The sequence below is a fragment of the Urocitellus parryii genome, unplaced genomic scaffold, assembly GCF_045843805.1.
Source record: "Urocitellus parryii isolate mUroPar1 unplaced genomic scaffold, mUroPar1.hap1 Scaffold_40, whole genome shotgun sequence".
In the NCBI taxonomy this organism is placed as follows: Eukaryota; Metazoa; Chordata; class Mammalia; order Rodentia; family Sciuridae; genus Urocitellus; species Urocitellus parryii.
Window position 1 is genome coordinate 5,161,122 of NW_027553586.1, and position 25,959 is coordinate 5,187,080.

A 25,959-nucleotide genomic window follows, 5' to 3' on the forward strand; every position below is an offset into this window, starting at 1 on the left:
AGGCACACTCTGTATCTTGTACCTACAACGCATCCATTTTGCTCTCTACCATCTTTTCAGGGCTGCCCCCACTTCACTGTGTCTAAGGACTGAATATGGCCCACTGTGTGACTTTTTGGCTTGGGTTCTAGGAAGAAACAAACTAAACTGCTCTCCAGGGACCTGCTAAACCTACACAAAAACAAACAAAACAAAAAAATGTGTCATCATTAGAAAAGGGTACTTTTCAAATATGGCAAAACCTAGTGTGGTCACTTCAGAGGAATAGTGGGGACTGAATATTTTCTTTAGACTTCACAGGTGCTCTAAAGAAACAACCCTGTACGGACCCGGTATTCCAATCCGAGTTCAGGGGTCACAGAGTTCCTTAGCTGTCATGCTCCTGGTGAGTATGTAACCGTGTCACCATAAAAATCTCAAAGACAAAGCTCCCTCCACACACCACCTCACCGCCACTGGCTCTGGCCCACTGTAATGTCAAGGGAAGTGCACCTTCTGAGAAAAGTCTGTTTTTTTAATATTCATAATAGTTCTATTTCATGCGAGCAAGAGCATTTTCCCAAACCATGTATTTCCAACTAAAAAGTTAAAAATAATAGATATTGATAACTAAAACTTGAACAAAATGTGGCTCACTACAGCCCTGGCCTACCATGTGAGGCCCTGGGTTTGTCCCCTAAAAACACAAAGTAAATGATTTAAAAATTCTAAAAAAGTTGGACAATACAAAAAACTAAAAATATTTGCAGCTATTTGAAATAAACAGCGTTACTTCTTTAAACACTTTTTCAACTGAAGGTCACAGTTTACTCCAACTAACCGCCACAGGCTCCCAACACTTCCCCAATCCTCCAATGCTGTTAGGTCCACTATTTTTGTTCAAATAATAGTACCAGAGAACTCATTTTCAATAGGAGGCAAAGTTATATTTCATTAAATTCATTGATCTTTGAGAGAGAATGTGAAACCAATAAACAAATACGGATAGAAAGAATTCACTGAAGACCACACACCCTAAGCAAATGTGTGTCTCCAGCATGCTTTCTGAGATAAACTCTTCAATCATGTTTCTTATTAAATAGCACCAATATGCACTGACTCAACACAAGGCATCTCTTTGTTATGGACTTGGGAGAACACGGTGTAGGAATGTGAGGAGGAGCAACCAGACAGGACTCAGACAGAAGGACAAGCCAGGTGGAAAGGAGCAAAGAAAGGTTCTGGGACTCACACTCTGAACAGGAAGCAACTCTCCCACTGCAGTGCACTTGGGACTCAGAACTCCTCAAGTTTCCTGCACGCACACACACACAGTGCAGGAAACTTTCCAGTGATTCTAAAAGTGAGAAGTGATTCTAAAAGTGAGAAGAATACTTCAATCTTTAACTCCATGAATGCTAAAATTCCAGTTATTTCCCTGGCCTATGAGCAAAGCAATATTGATGCAGTAATCATGGAATGTTACTGAAACACAGTTTTTAGGAGCGATTTCTCATTCTGCTCTAAATATACAAAGATTTTGATTTGTCATGCAATTGTTTACCCCTTCCTAAGTCTCCTAAATAGTGCAGTAAGAAAGAAAAATAGTTTTTATCTGAAAAACTGTGTGCATCTGGTGAAATAAAATGGGGGCAGAAGAGAAAATTTTGAATACAATAATAGCAAACCAAAATTACTGATCTACTTGAAAGCAGTGTATTATTTCAAGCTGCTCTACTTCCAAAAGTGGATAAAGAACCAAAATTCTCAAGTAATAAACACAGGGAATCATATGCGAACCCTGAGAAGTATGTCTAAGGAGTGATATAACTGGCAGCTGTTTTTAATCAGTGGCTTTCTCCTTGGATGTGATGGTTACAGGGATGTAAGGTATTTGTCTCATAAATCAAATATATTTGGTGTATATGCTAATTCATTTTCTCCTTCAAACACACCTGAAACTTGAACATATACAACCATCTAGCTATGGTCCAAATGTCTGCATTCCTCCCAAGATTCACAGATTTAATCCTAGCCTCCAACATGTCAGGGGTGGCCTCTAGGCAGTGAGTGGGTAGAGGGGCAGAGCCCTCAGGAATGAGATATTAGTGCACTTGTAAAGGAGATCTCAGAAGCTGGCTCATCCTTTTGCTACCTTTCGAGGACAGAGCAAGAAGGTGTCAGCAATGATCTTCTGTGATTTATCAGAAGGTGCCTTCAATACACAAAGACTGTTATGCATGTTCCATCTTGTTGCTGCATGATACATGCTAGCTACTGCAAAGTCACCAAGGTGCACCCACCCAAAGTACCCTCAGATAAGACACTGTTTAAAGTATCTATACTTTTTTCTACATTCATCATCAATTACCTTCATTTTAAGAAGTTTTAAAAATCAGATTACATTTAGGCTATGTTTTGGATAAATGTCCCACAAAGGCCCATGTGATAAAGGTCAGGTCCCCAACTTGTTGTTACTGGGAAGTAACAGAACCTATAAAAGGGGGACCTACTTGGAGGTCTTCAGGTCACGAAGGGGGCCTTTGAAGGAGACAGTGGGACCCCTGCCCCTTCCTCGTCCTTTTTCACCACCAGGCTATGAGGAGAGTACTTCTACTTTGCCACCAGTCCCACCCGAGGCCTAAAGGCAATGGGTTCACCTCATCAGGGACTGAAGCCTCTAAAACTGTGAGCTAAAGTAAATCTTTTCAAAGTTAATTAGCTCAGACATTTGTTAGAGTGACAGTTGACTGACACCAAGTAGCATTAGCAGATTATCTATTTTGAATATTGGAGCTGAAATGTCATTATCATCTGGTGAAATTTAGCATCAAAACAGTATAAATCTAGGGGCTGTGCAGGGGGCTCAGTGGCAGAGTACTTGCCCAGAGCATGAGGTCCGCTTGCTCTAAAGAGCAGTCTGAGCACTGAGTACTTTCTGAAATCATTGAGAGTGCATGCTGACCATCTCTTCATAAACAAATTGCTAAATTCTCTAAAAAACCCTGACTTTAAAATTTAAGTTCCTACAGAAGATGAGAGTAAAGCAGAAAAATTAAAGTACTAGTAATTTTCAATCAATATATCATGTATTCTCTTGGAAAACAAACTTAGATTCTATCTTCTTTTCTTAGAAACAAAGTTATCCCAATCATTATCTAAAGCATGTGGAAAAAGAAGAAGAAAAAGAAGTATCATTAGTACTTTCAACCAGTTTGGGATGGAATATTACCTATTAGTTTAAAAGAAAAACCAAAAGAACCTAGTAAAGGTACTTGAAAATTAAAATCAGGAAAAAGTTTGCCCAAAATGTGGGATAATATGTGTCCCTGAATTTTTGCCTAGTGACTACAATAGTTTCACACATTTTTTTAACAGAGAGAGAGAGAGAGAGAGAGAGAGAGAGAGAGAGAGAGAGAATTTTAATATTTATTTTTTAGTTCTTGGCGGACACAACATCTTTGTTGGTATGTGGTGCTGAGGATCGAACCCGGGCCGCACGCATGCCAGGCGAGTGTGCTATCACTTGAGCCACATCCCCAGCCCAACTTTCACATTTTTATGAACTGTCTAGTCCTTGCTAAAACATATCCCAGAGATATGGAACATGAAAACAAAAAGAAAGATATAACCAAAGAGAAGAAGAGTCAGAAACAGAAAAGCCACATCCTTTGAGCCTTGCTTGCCCCAGAGCGTGCAGTGGCACCTGAGTGCTTGCTGGTGGGAGTGAAGGGACTAGGAGTCCCCCGCCTCCAGACTAGGACTCACTGTCTGAAACCAGAGCTGGGACAGGGGCTGGGCCAATACAACAATAAAAGAAAGATGAAATTAAAAACGTGGGGATTATGCTCAGTGGAGCACACAGAGCTAACCTCAGTGGAGACAGCAAGTGACCACTTCAAGTCAAAATTGAATCTAGAAATCAGCAGCTTGCAGGAGGAACTTTACCTTCCCATTTGCAGCCCTCATAGTCGGTCACCCTGAGGACAGAATGGTAAGGTGATCAATAACCCCTGGAGTATGAATAACAGAGTTCCAAAGAGGGGGAATAAAACTCAGCACTCAGCAAGAAGGCAGCAAACCCAGAAGCTGAGCGTGTACTTGCATCTAAGCTAAAGTAACTCAGAAAATTGCTAAGGGCTTAAAACATGCATTTGTATTGTTCAGAGAAATAAGGGCAGGGGTAAAATTGACTTTTTAAAAAGGAAATAATTTAATAAGCAGAGGCATAAATCCAGTAAAACAAGGAAAGTCAAGGGCCTTCTGCAGGGTGAAGCACAGTAGGCCCCAGCACCAACCTCCCCTGTAGCAACTGGCAACTGAGAGAGAAAAATGACAACTGTATTTTTACCGACAAGAGGGGGTTGCTAAAGCAAGAAAATGAGATGAACTGGAACTCCAGAGCAGGTGCTCTTTCAAAGTGAGGAACAAAGTGACTGCTGGTTTGTTCTCAGGGGTCATTTGTTGATTTGGGGACACATGCTAATTCTATAGGTGCAGACTAAGAATTGTGACTGGGCTGCCTTAAGGGACTCTACCAAGGGAGCAAAGCCAGCAAGCTTTGTAGGAGTCAGTGTGTCCCTTTTAAGGAGCAGAGTGCATGTGTGATGGGTCCTGAACACAAGGTTCATTTTCCCTAAGGGACTTTGCTAAACTGTGGGCTGTGCTTAGAAGCCTGAGAGACCAGGCCACGTGTATCTAAAGCCACCTTGAGGGCTCCACTGGCGGCATGGGAGAGAATAATTCTGCTAAGCCAGCATGCTTGCTTTAAACACAAAACTCCAGGATGTGTAAGGAATCAAGGCCAAAAGCACCACACATTAACATCTCCCAGGGAAGTGAATTAGCAAGTCATCAGAGCTGAGCAGAGCTGACCAGCCCAACTAAGCCAAGCACAGACATGAAGCAGAGGCCTTCCCAAGGTCAGCAAGGACCCCAGCCCAGCTTGCTCTCACCTGCACCAGTTCCTCACCAGCCTGGCCAAGCAGGGAGGGGGAAAGCCTTCTCTGCCACCGTGATCATCTATCACCATCTGACATACAATTAAAATACTGTTAGATAGGAAAAGGCAAAGAATAAGAGATGAGTAATCTATAGAAAAAAGATAATTAATATAGGCTGAAAAATTATCCAGAGGTTAAAATAACTGTGATTAAAATATTGGAGAAAATAGATGTATATAAAAGGGTGAAAGATGGAGAATTCCAACAACAAATGGAAGCTACAAAAATCAGCAATGAAAATTCCATAAGAGAACTAAAGAACATAATTACTAGACATTAGGGATTCTGGATGCATTCACTACTATCCTGATTACAAACAGACAGAACAGAAAGTCACAACACACAGAACCTGACAACAAAGCAAAAGCTGGTGGCCTAGTGGAAAAATGAAAATTCATTACACACTACTACAAGCCCATAAATGGACAGAAGTTCCAAGGGCAGTTGGAGGCATGTCGCAGAGTGGAAGATGAAAACGCACACCCCACAGCCCAGCCACCTGGCCCCCAGCAAGCGAGCTACAGCACCTCTCCCTCCTTTACTCCTAGTACAGGTTCAAAAGGATGCTTGAGAATGTTCTCAGCAGCACAGCACTGCTTCATGAAGTAAGATAGCTGCACACATTTCCAAATGAGTCACAACAAGACAACAGAGAACTGAATGATGGCTCACAGAATAGAATTCTGCCCATGCACTAGTTAATGTGAATCATTAGCCCCATGCAACAGGACACACCTAAAGGGCAGTGTTACACAGAAGGTGCAGCAGGGTGACACCAGGGGTGCGGCACCATCCACACACAAGGGCCGTTTGCTAAGTGTAAGCTGGATAGGCCTGGGGGACCCTAGGCCTCAGATCATTTCAAAAAAGTCACTCTCTACCAAGGTCAAGGTGGGGTTTTCCAGAGGCCACATGTAGAAGCAGAGCTCGAAATGCAGCTGTCCTTTAAGTCCAATATTTAAAACCATTTGCAAAGAATGAAAAAGCCACTTAAAAGTGCTGGTTTTGGTTTTTCATTCCCGCTTATTTCTGCCTTGGATAATATAGGTATTCTTTCATCAAAATTTTATTTATGTTTGCATATATAGTTTTATTATTCTCATTACATTAAAACATTATATAAAATTATCAATTTAAGTTTCAAATACAGAAAAAAAGCTCTTTGGATCCTCAATAAATTTTGAGTTTAAAGGGTACCTAGAATGAAGTTGCTTCAAAAGCATGGCTACAGAACAAACCTTGACCAGCCAATGTGCACACCTCCTCTGTGCTCAAGCCACGTGGCTGAAGAGCAGATTCACAGGGTGCTCACCTAGGGCTGGCCGGATTTAGGAGGGACACACAGGGTTCCTAAAAGTGTAGATTGTTTTCTTTAAAACAAAATCAAATACATATTTGAAGCAAATATGGCAAAAAGTGGGTGGGTACGTGTATTTGCTTTTCTACTTATTTCACTATATAACTGAAACACTTGCAGGTAGGGAATCTATCACTTGCCCCACAAATTCCTTTTCTCCAACTGTATATTTCCTTTGGTGTAATTAATTTTCCCTGTGAATCCCACTAGGTCCACTGGGTGATGTCTACTTCTCTCAGCAACTTCACACACACACTAAGAGTAGACCTAAAAAGTTTTTCCCCATTTTCCAAATGAATGTGGATTTTTACTGATAATCTTTCAGAAATAGGAACCCCACAGATGAAATTATAGGTTTATGGACAGGTAAAAGGTGACCTCAGAGACTCCATCACATGACATAATCTGATGCAATGTCCTTAAAAAAAGGAGTCAATAAAAGGGAATGTCAACATTATTTGAAAAAATAGAAATAAAATAACCAAAAGTACTGGTTTAAAACAGATCCTTTTCATCTACAACTATCTTTCATGTATATTTAAATTTCACTACACATAGACACACACACACAAAAAAAAAAAAAAAAACCACAGATGAAAAAGGCTGACATGGTTAAAGCAATACAACTTACCAACTCACCAAAATGACAATGTTTTAAATTAAAATAAGTAGTTATCCATTAATGCAAGCAATAGTTACTGAGTCCCTAAGGCCTAAGAACACAGGAGGATAAAACAGGCATTCACTCTGTTCATTCCAACAGGCAGGCAGGAAGTGAAGGAAAAGAGAATGCACACAGAAATACTCCAGATCATGATAGATACTAAAATTCAGAAAGGAAACGAAGTAGGGTGATGTGGTTTTGACTGGACAGGGAGATTCCACAGGGCTCAAGGGAGAGGGAGAGGGCAGAGGCAGCCCTGAAGAGGGCACTTCAGCCATGACAGGCTGGCTGCCAGCCAGACCTCTCTTGGCTGGTCTCACCTCCTTCAGAAGGTAACAGGACCGTGAGGGAGGAGCACAGAGCAGGGGCACAAGAGGGAGACAGCAAGCTAAAGGGAGGGCGGGCAGGGAGCTGACCAAGAGGAACTCGGGGGGTTCAGCAGGGCAGTAACATGATCTGAGGCTTGGACTGTCTGAAGACAGAGGGACCCAGCATCAGAAAGGCAGGGAGCCAACCAAGAGGAACTCGGTGGGTTCAGCAGGGCAGTAAAATGATCTGAGGCTTGGACTGTCTGAAGACAGAGGGACCCAGCATCAGGAAGGCAGGCAAGGAAGCCATTACTGTGGTCCTTCTGGCAAGAAACAGTGGCTGAGGAGCAACCATGGAGGGGAGGCAGGAGGAGGAGGACAAAGGAGCCCTGGGCTCAGGAAAGGGCTGAGTACAGCTTAGCAATCAACAGCGATGCTCAGATTCTTACAAAGAAATAATGACTTCCCCTTTGGAATATTATGTTCTCAGTCTGTGTTTTAGCTATTTTCTTGCAACAGTACAGCAAAATACCAAAACTCAAAATAACAATGATTTCTCCTTTGTTCTGTCTGTGTGTTTTGATCTGCTCTATCCTGGACAAAAGGTGCCAATGGGTCTGTTCCTCCTCACCTCTGTCCTCACTCTGGACCATCTCCAAGTCCTGGGTAGGTTCTTGTGCAAATGATGGTAGAAACACAGGAGGACAAATCCCATTTTAAGCCTCTGTTTGACAGGTCACTTTTGCTAATGTCCCACTGACCACAGTAAACCTCAGGGCTGAGCCAGAATCACATGGCGGGAGATACCCACTTCTCCATATGATGAAGACCATGGGTACTCGGAGGGACAAAGAACACAGGTAGAAACTCAGCCAACACAGGTCAGTGTGGTCAAATCAAGACATGGTGCACTAGGAAGGCAATGACATTTAGGTTCTTTATGAGATTAGGATAACAGGATAGAGAAATTGGTTTGAAATTTAAAAGAAAATGATAAAATCTGAAGACACCAATAAGATCAATAGAGGCTAAAATCACAACCAATCAGGACAGAGTTCAAAGAAATTTGTAAGAAAAGACAACAAGTATTCACTTATTTTAATTCATATAATTAAGCAATTGTATTTCATAAAATTAAAAAATAGCAAAATCACTCAACAAAGTAAGAGGCTAAATAAACTTTTAAAAAGTTTCATAGTTTCACCAAGTATATAATACTCTTACTTAACATTAAGAAAAATAAGAATACGCTTACTGGTCCATATCACTAAAAATGACTGTTTGCTATGCTTAGAAAATATTTCTTAAAAGTCATAGAAACACGCTGTGCACCTGAGAGGAGGCAGAACTGAGTCATGAAGAGTTTTCAATGCTAAGCAGAGAACTCTGCATTGGTTATGTAGCTTACCTCAGGCAAGAGGAAGACCTGAAGAAGGCTTTGGGCATCTGTGCACAAAAGAATCCAACAGACCGACCAGGAACAGGTGAATACAAATTCTAAATTAGTAAAGTAATACAAGAACTAATCCAAGAAACAGGTGAAATATCTTAGACAGGAGTAATATAATAGGAGAGAGTCAAAGAAAATGCTAGAATCCAGCCTAGGGCAGTGCTTCTCAATCTCAAGGATACTAGGGTCCAGTTACAAGGCAGATTCTGCGTCAGGAACCAGAGATTCTGCCTCTTCCAGAGATTCTGCCTCTTCATCGACCTCCAAGGTGAGGCCAGCACTGCTATCTTCACGTCACTTGTGAGTAGAAAGGACCCAGAGAATGGAGCCATTATAGAGAACTTCCTATTGCATCAGCTTTCCCAGCACTCCAGACACTGCAGGAGCATCTCATCACATGCTCTCCCACCATGCCATGGCCTCCTTCATGGCGCACACCAAACATAACTTGTGTGTCCAGTTTTGATGTTCTGTTCAGTGTACCTCCTCCCACTTAACTAGGTGCCTTACTTGGTGCACCACTTCAGCCCTGATGCTTAACGTAGCATGCATCTGGCACATGGCCTGCACCGAAGATTTAAGAAATGAATGAACAGAAATACTGGTAAAGAAGAAGGTCTGAACATTCCAGGGTCAGAAAGGGCAGTTGCGTGCAGAGAGATGCTACTGAGAACAGATAGAGGCTCTGGGAGCAGATCTGATTGCTGTATTAATGTGGACATTAGAGCCATGAAAGAAAATAATGTAGGGGACACACAAAGAAAGAACATCAAATGAAGCTCTCGGGGGTACTCTTGAGAGAACCTAGCAGAAGGGACAGCAAGGAATACAGTCAGCAGGAGGTTTTCAAAGGAAGAACACTCAAATAATGAAAAAAAAAGTTTTAAAACACAGCCTCTGGGCCAAGGCAGATGGAACACTGAGCACAGCCACAGGCTAAGCCTCTGGCTGGAAATGGGAGATTCTAGGAGGTTCAGGAGGAGCAGGAGACAGGGAGGAAGGGAGGAGACAACACTCCCTGTTCACACCCAAGCCTACCTGCTGCCCATCTGAAGGAAGAAGCAGCCTGGTGTGTTTGAAAATGCCTCCAAGAGCCAGACTATCACACAGAAATAAATGAAATAAATGAAATGGTCTCTTATAAAGCAGGGACAGGGCTTGGCTCAGATCAGAGCATGCAGCACACGCCCCCTCCCCCACACAAATAGCAGCTGACCCACTTCAGGGGAGTAAGAATCCAATACTGTCAAAATGGACATTTTTATTTTTTGTCCCAGGAACACACAAAAATCGGAATGTGTGTGAACCTTCCTGAATTGGGCAGAGAATATATTGAATTTGTAGTGTACCACTGTATTCTCTTTGGCCTACACAAACAAGCAAAAACCTGACTTATCCAAAGTGAATAAAAGTACAAGACTGCAGAGCAGAACGGAGAGTGTGGATGGCTTTGAACAGACCAACATGCAAACAGGGCTGATGTGTTGAGCCACCAAAGCACAGGTGGCTGAGTCTAAGGACAACAGGATCAGCAAGTGGCCCAGAGCACACAACAAAGCAGGAGGCCTTCTCTGTGAGGCCCAAGAACCCACCTAGCATGGAGAGAAAGGGTGGAGGAGGGGTGGGAGGCTTGGGATGAATGGATGTCCACCCTGAAGTCCACCCGACACAGCTCCAAGTCCAAAGCAAGAGGACCACCGTGGAAAATGGCCTCAGACTGGGAAAACTGTTTCTGAAAATACACTGATTTGTTTATTTTAAATTTGGACAGTCCCAATACTTTTCAGTGATCATTTCATCTGACAATATTTGAGCATGGACAGTGATGGCTATCTGAAATGGTACCAGGTGTACAAGACGGATTACGGATGGAGAATATTCTGGGGAGAAAACACTCCACAAGTGAGGGCAAGAAGGCAGCAGCCCTCCTGATCTCAGCCCCTTTGTTGACTGTGCCCAAAACACCAGGAGCCAGTTGAGACAGGAGACAGTTATCTGGCCACTTAAACTACCTGCACTGATGCCATATTCATGCTCAACAGCAGACAGCAGGTTAATAAATTAATCACCATACCAGCCTGGTCTGCAGTTAAAACTTACCTAAATCACCAACTACTTCTGTTTTCTCTTATGAAGAGTTTGGGCATTCTTTCAGCTAGGCTGTGACCATCTAGATGGGCAGCAGCATTGTATGTTGCTCTCCCTCAGACGACAGCTGGCATTATGGTATGTAAAGTGTCACCCAAAGCACGAGGGTCCATATAAAAAATTCATCAGAAATGATGTCATAAAGAAGCATATGCCTAACTGAAGGGGTACGAGATACAACATATGCCTAACAGAAGGGGTGCGAGGACAACTCAAGGTGGAAGTCGAGAGAGAGAAAAGTGAAGAACCATCAATGCTACAGAAACAGATAAAAAGCTGGGAAAGAACAGTCCATCATTGAGGGACTCTTATTTGACACAACAACAAGTGTCAGGGTGGTCTCCTAGTTCGCCATCTTGTTCTACCAAGCCACACTGCCTTCCACCATGGACTTGAGTTTCCTGCTGAACTCTCAAAACCTAGACAACTGATCTTAAATTATCATCACAGTTTCATTCTGTCTATGCTTCATATGGGGTGCCCTGAAGACACTCTTTCTTCCTACTCCACAGGGCGACACAGGAAGCCATGCCACACACAGAAGACTCACTCCTGGTCCTGCAGATGTTGGCCTGAAATGAACACAGGCTCTAACATGACCAGGAGGATGAGGGTCGGGAGTTCCAGCTCTGTGCCAGACACCTCCCACAAAGACCCCACAGTTCAAGGCCCGAGAGTAGGTTCACCCGGAGCTCCAACCAGACCCAGCCTTCAGGCACCCTCCAGCCCCTCCCCAGGTCCTGGATACTGGAAGGCGTCTTGCAGTCCCAGGTCACCAAGGGAGCTCCACTCTAAGCCAACTCTAGACAAGGGCCGTCCAACAAGACACACAAGGCCATAACAGAAGCGGAAGGGGCAGGAATGGAAGAAGCCAGTCCAAGAACATGATCATTTCAACTTAGTTCCACTAACAACAGAACTGGAAAAATCATCAAACTCCAAAATTAGTTAAAAATACAATGAAAAAGCAACAACAGAAATTAATGTGTCTTATTTACCTCAGCTATTCTCGCTCTACAGAAATAAGAATTCAAGCTCCATGAAGGTAGGACTCTGCCTACTCTGCTCACTGCTGGATCTCCCACAGAAATCAACCTAACACAGCTCATCTGATTTAGTAATAGATACTTTTTTAGCTATTTACTTTTTCTTCAGTTTTTCTTTCTATTTTTCCCTATATTTTACTCTTGATACTAGGTGAAACACATAATATTGTATGAATTTTTTTTTATGAACTGTTCTTAAAAACACAGCATTTGCTCTCAATATTTGTGGTTAAGAATTAATGATATAGGACATAGGTAGCTCTGTATTTCCTGTTGAAGGATGACCACTCCAAGTACTAGTTCTTGCAGTTTTAGGCATCTGGGCAATTTCGAGGGAACTGATTCAGATTATCTCTTATGTGGCAGACATGACAAACCACTGTTTACTCCTTCTTAATCCAAAGCATTCATAAAATGCATTTTCAAGACAGCAGATTCTTAATAAACGGGTTGCTGGGTCTTAATATGTCCAGGTAATCCACAATTTCCATAAGTAACTAAAACGAAACAAACAAAAATATCTTAGTGCAAAATGCCATATATTAAAAGCTTATTTACAGTTCACCCATCAATCTCAAAAATCCATACATCTCATCTCTGACACTTTCAAGAAGTTGGGACACTTACCCCTCAAAGATACTCGTTCTATTTCCCTTTTGCATTATTTTCTTCTGTGGTTGTAATTCCTAAGCAGCCAGATTTTAATAATTTAATATTGATTTTTGAAATCTTTTCACCCTAGAATGGGAGAGAAAGAGACTTGAAGCACTTGATGGAGTGACACCCTTCATTTTGGCCAGAAGGCTCTGAGGCTAGCTTGGTGGAACAGCCCCTCCAAGGAAGCGCTCTCAGCTCGCCATGCCCAGCAGTCAGGGGCTGCCAACTGGACTCACCACACTTCTTTGTTGGTATTTTGCAAAATCTAGGAAAAGAACCCCAGGGTTGCGGGGGGATGGGAACTGGTTAACAGAAATGGGAAGGGGACGATCCCTTCCAAGAATGATGAATGAAACACACTACAGCGTGACTCCTTCCCCACGCTGCACCAAGGGCGAAGCGCAGGACAGGGTCTGACGCCACCTCCTGCTCAGCGCAGCAGCGAACTCCTCCAGCGCACAGGCCCGGGGCAGCGGCTCAGGTGGGGCAGCCAGAGCGGCCAGGAGACAAAAGGGTCCGGTCCGGCGCCCGGGCCACCGCGGCTGGCAACCTGGCAGAGACCGCGCCCCGCACAGCTGTCCCGCGGCCCCGCACGCCTGCCGCAGCACGCCCCGTCCCTGGGGTGTGTCCGCGGGAGGGTGCGGTGTCCTCGGAGCCCCCGTGAGGGCCGGCGTCCAGCGCAGCGCCCCCAACCCTCCAGGCCCGCGGCGCGGGGCGCCCCAGAGCGGAGGTGGCGCGGAGGGGAGGGGGGTCTCCGCCAGCCCCGCCACAGCCGCGCGCTGCCGACCAAGGGAGGGCCTCGCTCCCGCCGCCACCGACCCTGGGCACCGCGGCCCTTCCACCGCCGCCCCTCGGTACCTGGGGCCCCACCGCTGCCGCCACCGCCGCCGCCGCCGCCGCCTCACGCACTGGCTGCGTGAGAAGCCGCCGTAAGCAGCGCTCCCGGATCCGGCTGCAGCCCCCTCCTCTGCCGGCCTGGGGTGCGCTCCCAGCTGCAGATCCGCCTCTTGGCTGCCGGCGACGGCCAGTTCCGGCTGCCCCAGCAGCCCCGGCCCTTCAGCTCCTCACCCCCACCTGCCAGCGGCCACCACCGCTGCCATCAGGGCAATGACTGTCTAGGGCAGCTGGGACCCACAGGCTCCGCTACGCCACCAAAGCTCCGCCCCTAGGCCCCGCCCCGCCCTTTCTTCGCCCGCCCAGGCCCCGCCCACCCTGAGGCCTACACTCAACTCAGGCTTCCAGGAGAGGCGGACAGCAGCTTCAGGCCCTGCCTTGGGCTGCTCCCCCTTAGAACCATCAACCAAAGGTCTGCCCCGCCCCCTTCAGAAGCAGTGCAGAGTGGCCCCAGGGAGAGGCCCAGCCAGCCCACATCCCAGTGGGTCTTGGGATGATTCCAGCCTCCACCACCATGAGCAGTAACTTTACGAAGAACCCCAAGAGAGACCAGGGAAAAAATTGTCCAGCTGAGCCCCCAGGAACCCCAGAAATATAGGGGCTGACAAGGCCAGTGATGTTTTGAGGCTCTGGGTGTTGGGCTTGTGAAATAGTAGTAAGTAAGTTAAACACTGTCAAATGGAAACAATAAGCAGCTTCATGGTCCACACATAGGCTGAACATCCTGAATCCAGAAATCTGAAGTCCCAAATGTTCCACATCTGAAATTTTTTACTGTTCCCATGACACTACAACTGTAAACTTCCATGCTTCATGGTTTGAGGACAGTGTAGGGTCACCACAGATAACTGCACAGGCTGGGTACTGCACAACTTCAGGTGACATTATTCAAATGACTGTGATGCACTTCTCAGGGACTAGAGGGCATCAGGTTGGGAACATAGAGGTTATGTTGAGTATGGGTAACAAAGCCCCCAAACAATGGTTTGATCATGAGGGGGTGTTTCTTTGGGGCAACAAAAAGTTAGGGAGGCCTAGTTTATATAGTGTACAAAGCCATCAGAAACCTCCCTGATGTCTTTCTTCTGCCATTCTATGTAGCTCAGCATGGTGGAGCAGAAATAGGGAAGCGGAGAGCCAGAGGAAGCCAGGCTGGGGACTGCCCATTGAAGGACAGTGGGAGGCTGAAGAACCGGATTGTGGTGCATGCATATGATTCCCCAAATTGTCCATCCTGAAGTGCATCCTGGGGAAGGAGTGCCAGACAGCCAGGCCAGGTGGGGCTCTGCTAGTGAGACAGGCAGTAGGACAGGTAGCAAGGTTCCTTTTGGACTTTCAGATACTGGGGGGAAATTCTACCTGAGAAAATCAATGATCTCAAAGAGGTAAATTAATATTACTTATTTTTAGCCTATGTCAAGAATGTTTGCCTTTAATTTGAGATTCATCACATAATTCTGCTTTGCTCATTGAAAAATTCTAAATTTTAGAGGTTGGAGTTGCAGCTCAGTGGTAAAGCACTTGCCTAGCACATGTGAAGCACTGGGTTTGATCCTCTGGACTTCATTAAAATAAATATATGTGTATGTGTGTGTGTGTGTGTGTGTGTGTGTGTGTGTGTGTATACACACATACAAATACAAATAAAATAGAGTGAAAAAAATCTAAACTTTAAGGATAAAATTTTTGTGCTAAAATGAAACTATCTGTCACAATGATTTTGTTTCTCAAGCTAGAGCCTAGATTTCCACATGTGGGCTTCATTTCTCACATTAGTCTAGGTGAATTTTACCCCAATAGATTTTCTCACTCCTCTAAGCCAAGGAGAAAAAAAATATTCTCAAGAAAAAGAAGAAATCAGATAACAGGATATATCACCTGCAGAATTGGCTGCCTGTCCCTGAGAAATTGAAGATAGGTTGAAGCCTTTGACCTCTTACACTGATAAAACATTCTGTAAATTTTAATTTATTTAAAAATAAAAATACAATAAGTATAATTTTTGAATAGGAGAAATTAATTACAAATTTTCAAAGTATAAAAATAATCTTTTCTATTAATATTATTCTCTAATTTTTCTGAAAATGATGAATGTGATATTACCTCCTTTTAACACATTGAATAAAAAAAGATCATTAAAATGTTGGTACAGAATCTCTTTGTATATAGCAGTTTGTAAAGAAGGCTGTGCTTAAGTGGAGTTTTTGAAAGAGGACTCATTTTTTTGTACCAGCTTTTGGTGGAGGATTAGATTTTTGGACTCTGTGGCTGCACTGAATCCCTTAACCTGAAGCTTAGTGGCTGAAAACAACCCTTACCTATACTTCTCACCATGCTGTGTCCAACTGGTTGCTCTGATGACTATTGGGCCTCCTCATGCAGCTTCCCTGGGGTGGGGGGAGGTCACTGCATGTGTAGTTTAGCAGCTGAGAGACCCTAAAATCTGGTACTGGGTCTTCTTCTCTTCCTGGGAGTCCAGAGTTCCTGAAGGGCTGAGGGCAGTGGGGGAGGAGGTTGTGAAAAGCTGTGAAAGCTGGTGAGGTCTAGATTCTGAAACTGCCCCACATAGCTCCTGTCACATCTTATAAAAGTCAAGGCAGTTGACTAGGACAGCTCCGCATCAGAGGTGGTGGCAAATCCCACTGCTATTGGCATGAGGTTCACAAAATTACAGCTATGTTTTTTTAAAGACCACAAATGGAAACCTTTGAAAACTTGATATTTCATATTAATTCCCCACCAGAGAAAAACAAAAAGCACACATATACCAGTTCTCTGTCCATTTTAAAGAAAGCTGATCTTCTGTGTTACCTTAGAGTCAGGATGGTCTGATTCAAACAGCTTCCATTTTTATGGATTTGATTCTACGTACTGTTTAACATGAATAAACAGGAAAACCACAAGATAAAAACATTTGTCCATCTGTACCTTTTTCAGTGTGAGATTCTGTATTTATTAAAAATTGCCTTTTTATTCAATATAACATGATTTTTACAGAAGTTAAGGCTGAGAAACTTGAAATATAGTAGTTCAACAGAAACATAACTTTTGGAAAATATTTTGTTTCACCTCAAATGGAACATTGCTCATAGGAATGAATACATAACAAGATGATAGTACTTTTCAAGTTTTATAAAAAGCTTTTTATTTTAATCAATTTGTCATTCTGTCTCTGATTACAATCTTTTAATCTGAGGAGGTAAAAAGCAAATAGTTTTTTTATCTTCTGCAATCATCGGTAGAAGGAGCTTCCCTCAAAGAAGAAAGCAGATATTATTTTTGCTTAATTAATGTGCTTTAAAAATATGTTGATGCATATGAGCATTTTGCAAAAATAATTTAATAATTACTGTAACTTAATAATTGGCATCAGTTAAATCTACTCAAGATACATTTCTTATTTGATAGAATTTTTTGTAGTGAACTGATTTTATAATCCCTGTTAGTTTATTTGGGCTAACTTTAAAGTGAAATCAATGAAGAATATTTTATTAGCTTTTTTTATGTGCATTCATTATTTGCTTCTGGAAGAATTTAGAAATGCCAATTACATAAGTGTCTAGCACTTCAGTCTGTAATTTGTGATGGATAAGATAAAAGCAGGACTTTCGGATATGTACACAAGTTACATAAAAGAAACCCTGGCACAGTTCCTGAACTTCAGGAGAACCAAGGTGCTACCATTGGATGCCACACGGGAACCTGTAGAGAAATACATAATCAAAATATGCTCAGATGTGAGCAGGGACAGTCATGGTAAAGTTCATTGTAGGGGATGATATTAAGAGCTCACTTATCACAAACTAAACTAAATGAAGAAAAGTCCCAGTTCAAGCAAGATTATACAACTAAGCCCCACCTTGGGGGTGACTGTCTAGGAGAATCTTTGTTCAACTGTATTTTGCCCCACTGTTGCTGGCCTTTAAAGATGGAGAGGACCATAAGTAGGGATTGGAGAATGGCTGCAAGGAGCCAAGAATGACCGCTGTCCAAATACCCCAGGAGGACATGGGAACTTTAGTTTGCAACTGCAAGGAACTGTATTCCACCAGTCCCAAGAATGGTCCTGGAAGAGGACCTGATATTCCTGAAGGAAACAGACCAGCAGGAACTCAGTTGTTCCTGCTGTAACTCCTTGAGCTGGGAACCCAGTTGAGTCCTGGTAGACGTCTGTTGCACAGAAACTGGGAGGTAAGGAGTGGGTCCTTTTTTAGTTTCTAAGTTTGTGATCATAGGTATGGAAGCAACAGAACACTGATATAAATTCTGGTACCAGCCATGCTACCATAACAAAACCTTAAATATGTGCAAAGTGTTTTGGAATCTGCTGGTAAACTAAAGCTGCTGGAATTTTGAGGGGAGTAATAATAATTTGAAAAGCCTAGATTGCTTTGAAAGACTGCTATAAATATGGACCCTAAAAGGACAGACAGCCACCAGGGAGCTTCTTGGAATGATACTTCAGCCACCCCAGAAGAAGCTGAAAATGGAAAAGGAATGACCTCAGCAAGATGTGAGCACATGTTCTGTCTCATGAGGCATCCAAGGGGCCCACTAGGGACTGGGCTGTCTCATCAGCAGGAGAGCTGCCTGTGGGAACTGACAGGGACAGACCTCAGGACAGGGGAAGATGCTCAGAACTATCCAGATCTCTGGCAGGAGGGGGCTGGACAAGCCATGTGGTTACTAACACAAGCTCCCTTCCATGCAGAAGCAAGAAGACACAGTGAAGCTCCCAGAGGGCAGAGATAATCCAGGTGGGATCTTCCTGGGCCTGGGGACCTAACATAGAGGAATTCCCCCATTGGATTCAATTTTCCCCGTGTTTAAAGAAGAATGCCAGTAACTGTCACTTTTCAACCCCCATGTAACAAATTAGCACAAAGGTAGTGACTTAAAACAGCACAAATTTTTTGGAACCTGCTGAGAGCCACAGCCAAGTCAGAATGATGCCTGGCATATTGCCGGAGGGAATGGTTGAAAGGTGAGGCCAGCGAACCATTGAGATGATGATTTGAGTTAAGCTGTATATAATTGCTGTGATGCTGGATTGATTGAGTTGTATATGGACCCTGTTGGGGGGGGGGATAGGGTGGCTCTGGTAATCTGCCTCGGGTGCCCCATACTTTGTAGTCATGTTGCAAGGCCCTTCTTTTGGAATTGCTTTCAGAGTTTATTGGAAATTTTTGAATGGTGACAAGTCTTGCTCTCTAAAGATTAATTAATTTTCAGCAGTAACTAAATTTCCAAAAACCAAAGTATGGTATATAAATTTGGGCTCAAAATTAGACAAAGGTTATGAAATTACTAGAAATCAATAGACATAATTTCCCATATGGCTTTTAACTGACTGTAAAGAAAACTCAAGAAAAACATTTAGAATAGTTGAAATCAGTTGTAACTTCCCATAATAACTTTGCTTTTATCTTAAAATCTAAGTACTTTCATATCATATCAAACATTTTAGCAGATAACACTAACTGGAATCAGTTACTCTTAGTTTCTTTACCTACATTCATTGTATTCATATAATAATAATGATAATAATAATAATAATAATAATAATAATAATAATAATAAATGTGTTAGGCACCATTCTGCTGCAAAGGTGTTTCTATCAAAATTTGTGTGAAATTACAGAAGGAAAGTAAGCTTTTACCTTGTAGGTTGAGTTCTGTTGCCTATTATAATAAGTAATTCAGCCTCAGGTGATTCTGTGCAGAGTTCTGTATTTGCTGTAATTCTAAAATTTTATTTATATTGTCAGAGAAGCTGACAGGTAAGGGATAAGTTTCATGGGTTACACTTAGACCTAAAGATCTTGAACTTTACTGAAATTGTTTAGTAGCAATGAATCACAGCCCTGCATCACCTGAGTCCTTTTCCCATAACCAGAACACTGCTGCTGACTGTGTAGATTTCCATATAGGCTGCAACCAAGAGCAATTAATCTCCTTACTACAAACAGTAACTCTAGAGTTAAAATGTTGACTTTCAAGAGAATGTATGTGAGGCCAGAGACCTAACAGGTGACCCGATGATAGTGTACCACTCCAAACCAAAAATTTCACAGTAGGAAAAATGTGGCAGATTCCTAGAGTACAAAGTTGGAAGACATCAAATCCAGTATGGTTTTTTCTTTGTTGATAAACTTACAGATTTGTTCGGTAAGAAAAACTCTAAAGAAAGGAATTACCTTATTTCCATAGTCAATGTGTAACTGAATATGTTTTTCTGCCTCTTCTGTTAGTTTTGGAATGTCATTCAACCCTGACTTATTTTTATCCTTCTCTTTACAATGAATGCTATCAGAGCAGTCAGTTACTTTTATGTTCATGGTGCATGGCACAGAGAAGGTCATGAAGAAATCTTTTTGTTGGAACAAAGAAAAGAAATAAAGTATCTTACTGGATTTTGCAAGCTTAAAAATAGTTTTGCAGTCAAACTTTCTGTATTAAGATTTTATTTATTTTTATGATGTTGGTGAATAAAAAAAATATTTCCTCCTATTGAACATTAATTTCCTTAACTATAATACCGGGGTATAATTTGACCAATCTAAAAACACTGTTGTAAAGATTAAATGAAATAATACAAATAAAGTTGATAATATAATAACTGTAAATAGCTTTATACTATTTAGCTTTTATTACTTCAAAGGGATGTCATGAATCTATTAAAGAATCTAATGGAATCCCATCATCATCCCCTCATCATTTCATAGCTTTAGCAAGATCTTCAAACTGTCTAAGCACAATTCACAATAGCTAAATTGTGGAACCAACCTAGATGCCCTTCAGTAGATGAATGGGTAGGGAAATTTTGGTATATATGCACAATGGAATATTACTCAGCAATAAAAGGGAATAAAATCATGGCACTTGCTGGTAAATGAATGGAGTTGGAGAATATAATGTTAAGTGAAGTAAGCCAATCCCTAAAAACCAAAGGCCAAGTATTTTCTTTGATATAGGATACTGATTCACAATGGTGATAGGTGGGGAGCATGGGAGGAATGGAGGAACTTTAAATAGGGCAAAGGGGAAGGAGGGAACAGGAGAATCTATGGGGTAGGAAAGACTGTGGAATGAGTTAGACATCATTACCCTGAGTTCATTTGTGAAGACACAAATGGCATGAAAAAACTTTGTGTACAATCAGAGACTTGAAAAATTGTGCTCTATATGTGTAATATGAAATGAATTGCATTCTGCCATCATATATAACAAATTAGAAAAAAATAATTCATTAAAAGAAAAACTACCTGTGTGCTCGATATCAAGAGTCATTCACTGACACTAGTCACATTTTCCCCCACTTACATATCATGATTCATTAGTGAAATGAAGTCTACTTATTTCATAGGGATTGATTTTATTTAGGGGGGGGAAGACTTGCCAAGGATTGAATTCAGGGGCAATCAACCACTGAGCCACTTCCTCAGCCCATTTTTGTATTTTATTTAGAGATGGGGTCTCACTGAGTTGCTTAGCACATCACTGTTTCTGAGGCTGTGTTTGAACTCGAGATTCTCCTGTCTCAGCCTCTGGAGCTGCTGGGATTATAGGTCTGTGCCACGGCACCCAGCCCCATTATATTTTTAACTAATATGAACAAACAGAAAAGAGTGGAGTAGAGTTCAGTGGAGTGGAATAATAGAATAGAAGAATAGAGTCTATGTTTTGCATTTAGTGGGATAAATAAAGGTAAACATTTTGTGAAACTTGCCTTAAGATGTATGTGCATAGTATGCTTATGAGCCTATATATGTATGTTAGGTTCAAATATATCTTGCTTGATCAAGATGGCTCACACAGAGCCTCCTGCAGGTTTCTATGCCTTATCATTTTCATCACCCTTGCTGTTCTTAGTTTCAACTTGTTTGCTTTATTTCCCAACATCTAAGCACAACAGCTACATTTGCAATACAACTGATCACAGAGATCACATTCATCTAAAAAACAGATTAAACCAAACAAGTGATCATTATCAAGTGATCACAATAATTGTATGCTAGCTTCACCGATAACACAAAAGGTCATGTTCAGAAGGCAAGATGCATCAAATTTTGAGTGTTCCACATAGATGACCCATATTCCAGAGTTTCTTAGACTATGACCTAGGAGCATGTTATACACAAAGCAGGAAAATGAAAGTGCACTCTTCTAGATGATGTCAGAAATTTTTCTAAGTCAAACTTTGTATCAGAGCATGATGCCTTACAGTAAAATTGTAATGAATAAATATTCCAGATTTTTGTAATTGAGATGTTTTAAGCCAATTTATCCACTTTTTAAACTTGAACCTAGAATCAGAATGTGAATCAAATATATCAAGTTGTTTTCTTACAGCACATAATTCCACAACTATATATAAAATGTTTTTTGTTCAAATGATATATAGTAAAGACTGTTCACAAAAAACCAAAGTGCCTGCAGATGATGGAGACACCTTTGAACTTCTCCGTTCCAAGGACCATTAATCTAATTTTCTTCTTGAATTAATATCTCTTCAAAAAGGTTATTTTCTCATTGAGTCTCTGAAATGGAGTGTAGCTATTCTACCTCATTGTTAATGTCTTGTTTATTAAACTTTTTCAGGAATTAATCTAATTAACATTGAGTTTACTTTTTAAGACTTGTATTGTTTCACCAGGAAAAGACATAAAATTATTTGAGGGGAAAATGCAAGCATTTATTGTTTTTTACCTGGTGCATTTTTACTCTGTTTGCAACATTAGTGATTTGATTTACAGTGAACAAACACAACTCTCCAATACAGTTTAATTTAATGCACCTAAATTTATATTTGGTAACATTGTACTGTATTTAGGATAGACACATTAGTTAAAAGAGCACATAAACAAAGTACTTCTTTTTGATATTCTATGAACTCAATCTTAGAGATTTTAGGAAGATTTGCCAGAGGAATTCCAGAAGTTATAAGTCATTATTTATTTAATTGCTCTTCCAGGGAATGTTTGGAACTTTTCATGAATCTATATCTCATGTAGATGCTTTCCTTAAATGTTGATTGAATGAAGAATTAAATAGTCAATGTGTTAGAAATTAAAAACATAATTAAACTTTTAACTTTAGCAATTTCTGGTGTGTTGACTAAAGATATATGGATGTTCGTTGAGGCAAAACATCTTTAATAAGCTTTAGAATATATATGTTTTTGAAGATTTGTAACTTCATATATATTATGTGAAAGTTGAAATATAGCAACTAACTATTCAAGCCAGATTAAGAGTACCAGGAAACATATCATTGGTGTAATAAATGGTGCTTTGTGCATGCAAATTTAGGAAATAGAATTTACAGGCATGAAATAGAATTTGTCACAATGGCAACAGAAGCCAAACAACCAGAATATAGTAACATGATATGGTTCCTTAAAGAGCATTATCTCAGCAGTCTGGAAGTCTTCATTTTATTTTTCTTATTGTCATGACTATTCTTAGTTTGTTATCTTTTGTAAACTGAACATCTAATTATAAAGGTGTGAAACAAATACAAATCAACGTTTGTATTTGTTGTGGGACAAAACACTGAAAAGGATTTGTTTTGGAGATAAGATCCTAAAGTGGTTGCTTTAGTCACAAAGTTCATATTCAGGCAATTATGACTACACTTTTAATGTCTGTAATAAATTTTTTTTCTTCCAATAGCATAATTTATTATATCACCTCAAATGGTGACATTCTTGAGTAATTTTATAAGTACAGAAATTATAAAAAAGTAAATGTTCTCCAGGAATGTTTAAAACTTTAAGAGTTTTTCATTTAAATGCTGCCATTCATTCTCTCATAAAAACTGGACAGAATTCTAACTGCAAATTAAAAGAAAGAAGGATGGACAGACTCAGTCATTTTCATTTATAATCCTTTATATCCAGTCATAGAATATAATTTGGAGTCCAAACAGTGAGGGTAGGGACCACATTTATCTTTCACTGGTCAAGCTACCAGCCCCCAGTAAGATTTCAGTTAATATAGTTTGAGGAAGTGAAAGAACAAAACTATATCCAAGAAAATGAAACATGATAAAACCATTTGTGCTTTTAACATAGAAGAGCAAATCCTTCCTACCAAGCATTTTTCTCTTGAAATTTTCTACTAAAAATAGTATAAATTTCTTCAGAAATCTAAGCAATTTTTTATTAATGTATTGTCCATGAATTTAGAAAAGCTTGTGATTTTCAGAATTAAGCTAATTTTCTCCACCAATAAGAAGAGGAGGAATTGATACAGTAAGTTATAATGTCTTGATCCAAAAATACTGGATGACACCAGGCATGTAAAGGTCCTAACATGCAAAAGAGTGCAGGTCCTGAGCAAACCCACAATCAGACAAACAGAAAAGTTATTTTTCATGTACTCAGAAGATGTCCTATCACTCATGGCCTATCTTCTGTTTAGCAGTGGTTTTTAATTACTAGAAGCACAAATGAAAGGCTATGGGGTAGGATGGTCAAGTTTTGCAGAGCACTCTGGAGATGATGCACCTGCCTATACTATTTATCCTAGGGGCACCCAAATTTGGGTTGACACATTTTGAAGATAAACATTTGCAAAAGTAAACAATATTGACAGTGAAATGACCTTTTTATTAGAGTACTTTTTCAACTTTAAAATCTCATTTTAAACAGAAGTTTTTAAATAGAATATTATTTAATAGTAAATTTTGCTATTTCCAAGCTCAAATAATTATAAACTTTAGACAATTGGTAATAGAAACACATTCTGAGATTGCATTAAAAAGAAGAAAATAGAAAACATTGCAAGTGCAAGAAGAAAACATTAGATTAAAGGAACAAATTTCAGTGTCTCTATTTACAATTGCCATTGATTGATGAATACAGAGAGTCTAGGAGTACTATGAATGGGGTTCCTTCCTCTTTTATTCATCCTCTGAAAGAATCCAGCTACCCTTGATACTTCTGTGAAAAATGGCATTCAACTATACCAAGGAAAAAAGAAAAGAAAAGAAAAATGAAAGGATGCCTTCTTTTTAAAAAAGAATGAAAAAGGCCTTGGTTCTCAACGGCTCTTTCTTTTTCATTAATTTATTTGGACCTGACCAAGTTATGATGGAAAGTCTTACAATTTATTGTATAAGTTGTGCACAAAGGCAAGAAAAAAAACCAAAACAACACTTACTCCAAAATAAACTCACTCTACTTAGACAAATTGTTATAACTAAGTTATATTGAATTCTAAACAATAACTGATGTGCCTGAATTCGTTTAAAAAGAGCTAAACATATGTATGATTTAACTATTAAGATATCTGCTTCAAAGTTCAGAGATGCATGAAAACTAATATATTTACTTTCCTTTTTTTAAGAGAGAGAGAGAGAGAGAGAGAGAGAGAGAGAGAGAACTTTTAATACTTATTTTTTTAGTTCTCGGCGGACACAACATCTTTGTTGGTATGTGGTGCTGAGGATCGAACCCGGGCCGCATGCATGCCAGGGGAGCGCGCTACCACTTGAGCCACATCCCCAGCCCAATATTTACTTTCATAGAAGTCTTTTTAAGACAGGGAGCCTGACACTTCTTCAAAATAGATAAGCCAGGTTTTTACCTGCCTTTTTACCCCAGGATTATTTACTGTAGGATTAGTATGTAATTAAATTAATTTATCATGTAAAAGTATTAAGTATAAATTCACATAATTTCTCTTGGTAAGTAAATAAGCAAATAAAAATACATAAAACATACCCCAAATCACCAGTGTATTTAGGGACTATAGCAAAATCATGATACCTTTGAGATAATGTCATTACCATATTCTCTCATGCTTTAAAATAACAATTTTCCTTACACATTTACACATACATTCACACACGTATACACACACAACAGGTTCATACAATCACATAAATACATCCACATGCATAGACTTTAATCCTTTTGCTTTACATTTAGACATTTATAGCTAAAACAAACCACTATGTGTCCTATATGACTAAATAAAACTTTAAAAACTATCCTTTGGCGAATTGTTAATTTTTGTATATCATTGAAAAATTTATTTACTGCCTCCAATCAATTCTCTAGGAGAATCAAATGAGTATAAAGTAGTCTTGAAGATTTAAAAAACTGCAAAGAAGTTTGTAAGAAACACTGCATCCTGAATAGGAAAGATAACATATATGTAATAATGAAAATGATACACTTAGGCAAGGGAATTTGGAAAAAGTTGTAACAACAGAGAAAATAGACATTTAAACTCTGAGCTGGACCCTAGTATTTAGATTTTTCTTTTCAAAGTTACTCATATGTTAAATAAGGATAGTGGTAACTACCTCCTTGGTCATTGTGGAGATGATCAGGCATGTTAAATGACTAGCTCTGGAACAAGTATATTTATTAGAATTAGCAAATAAATGTTCATTATTATTAATGGTACTTGATGACATTAATAGTTATAATCATACTTGGTTG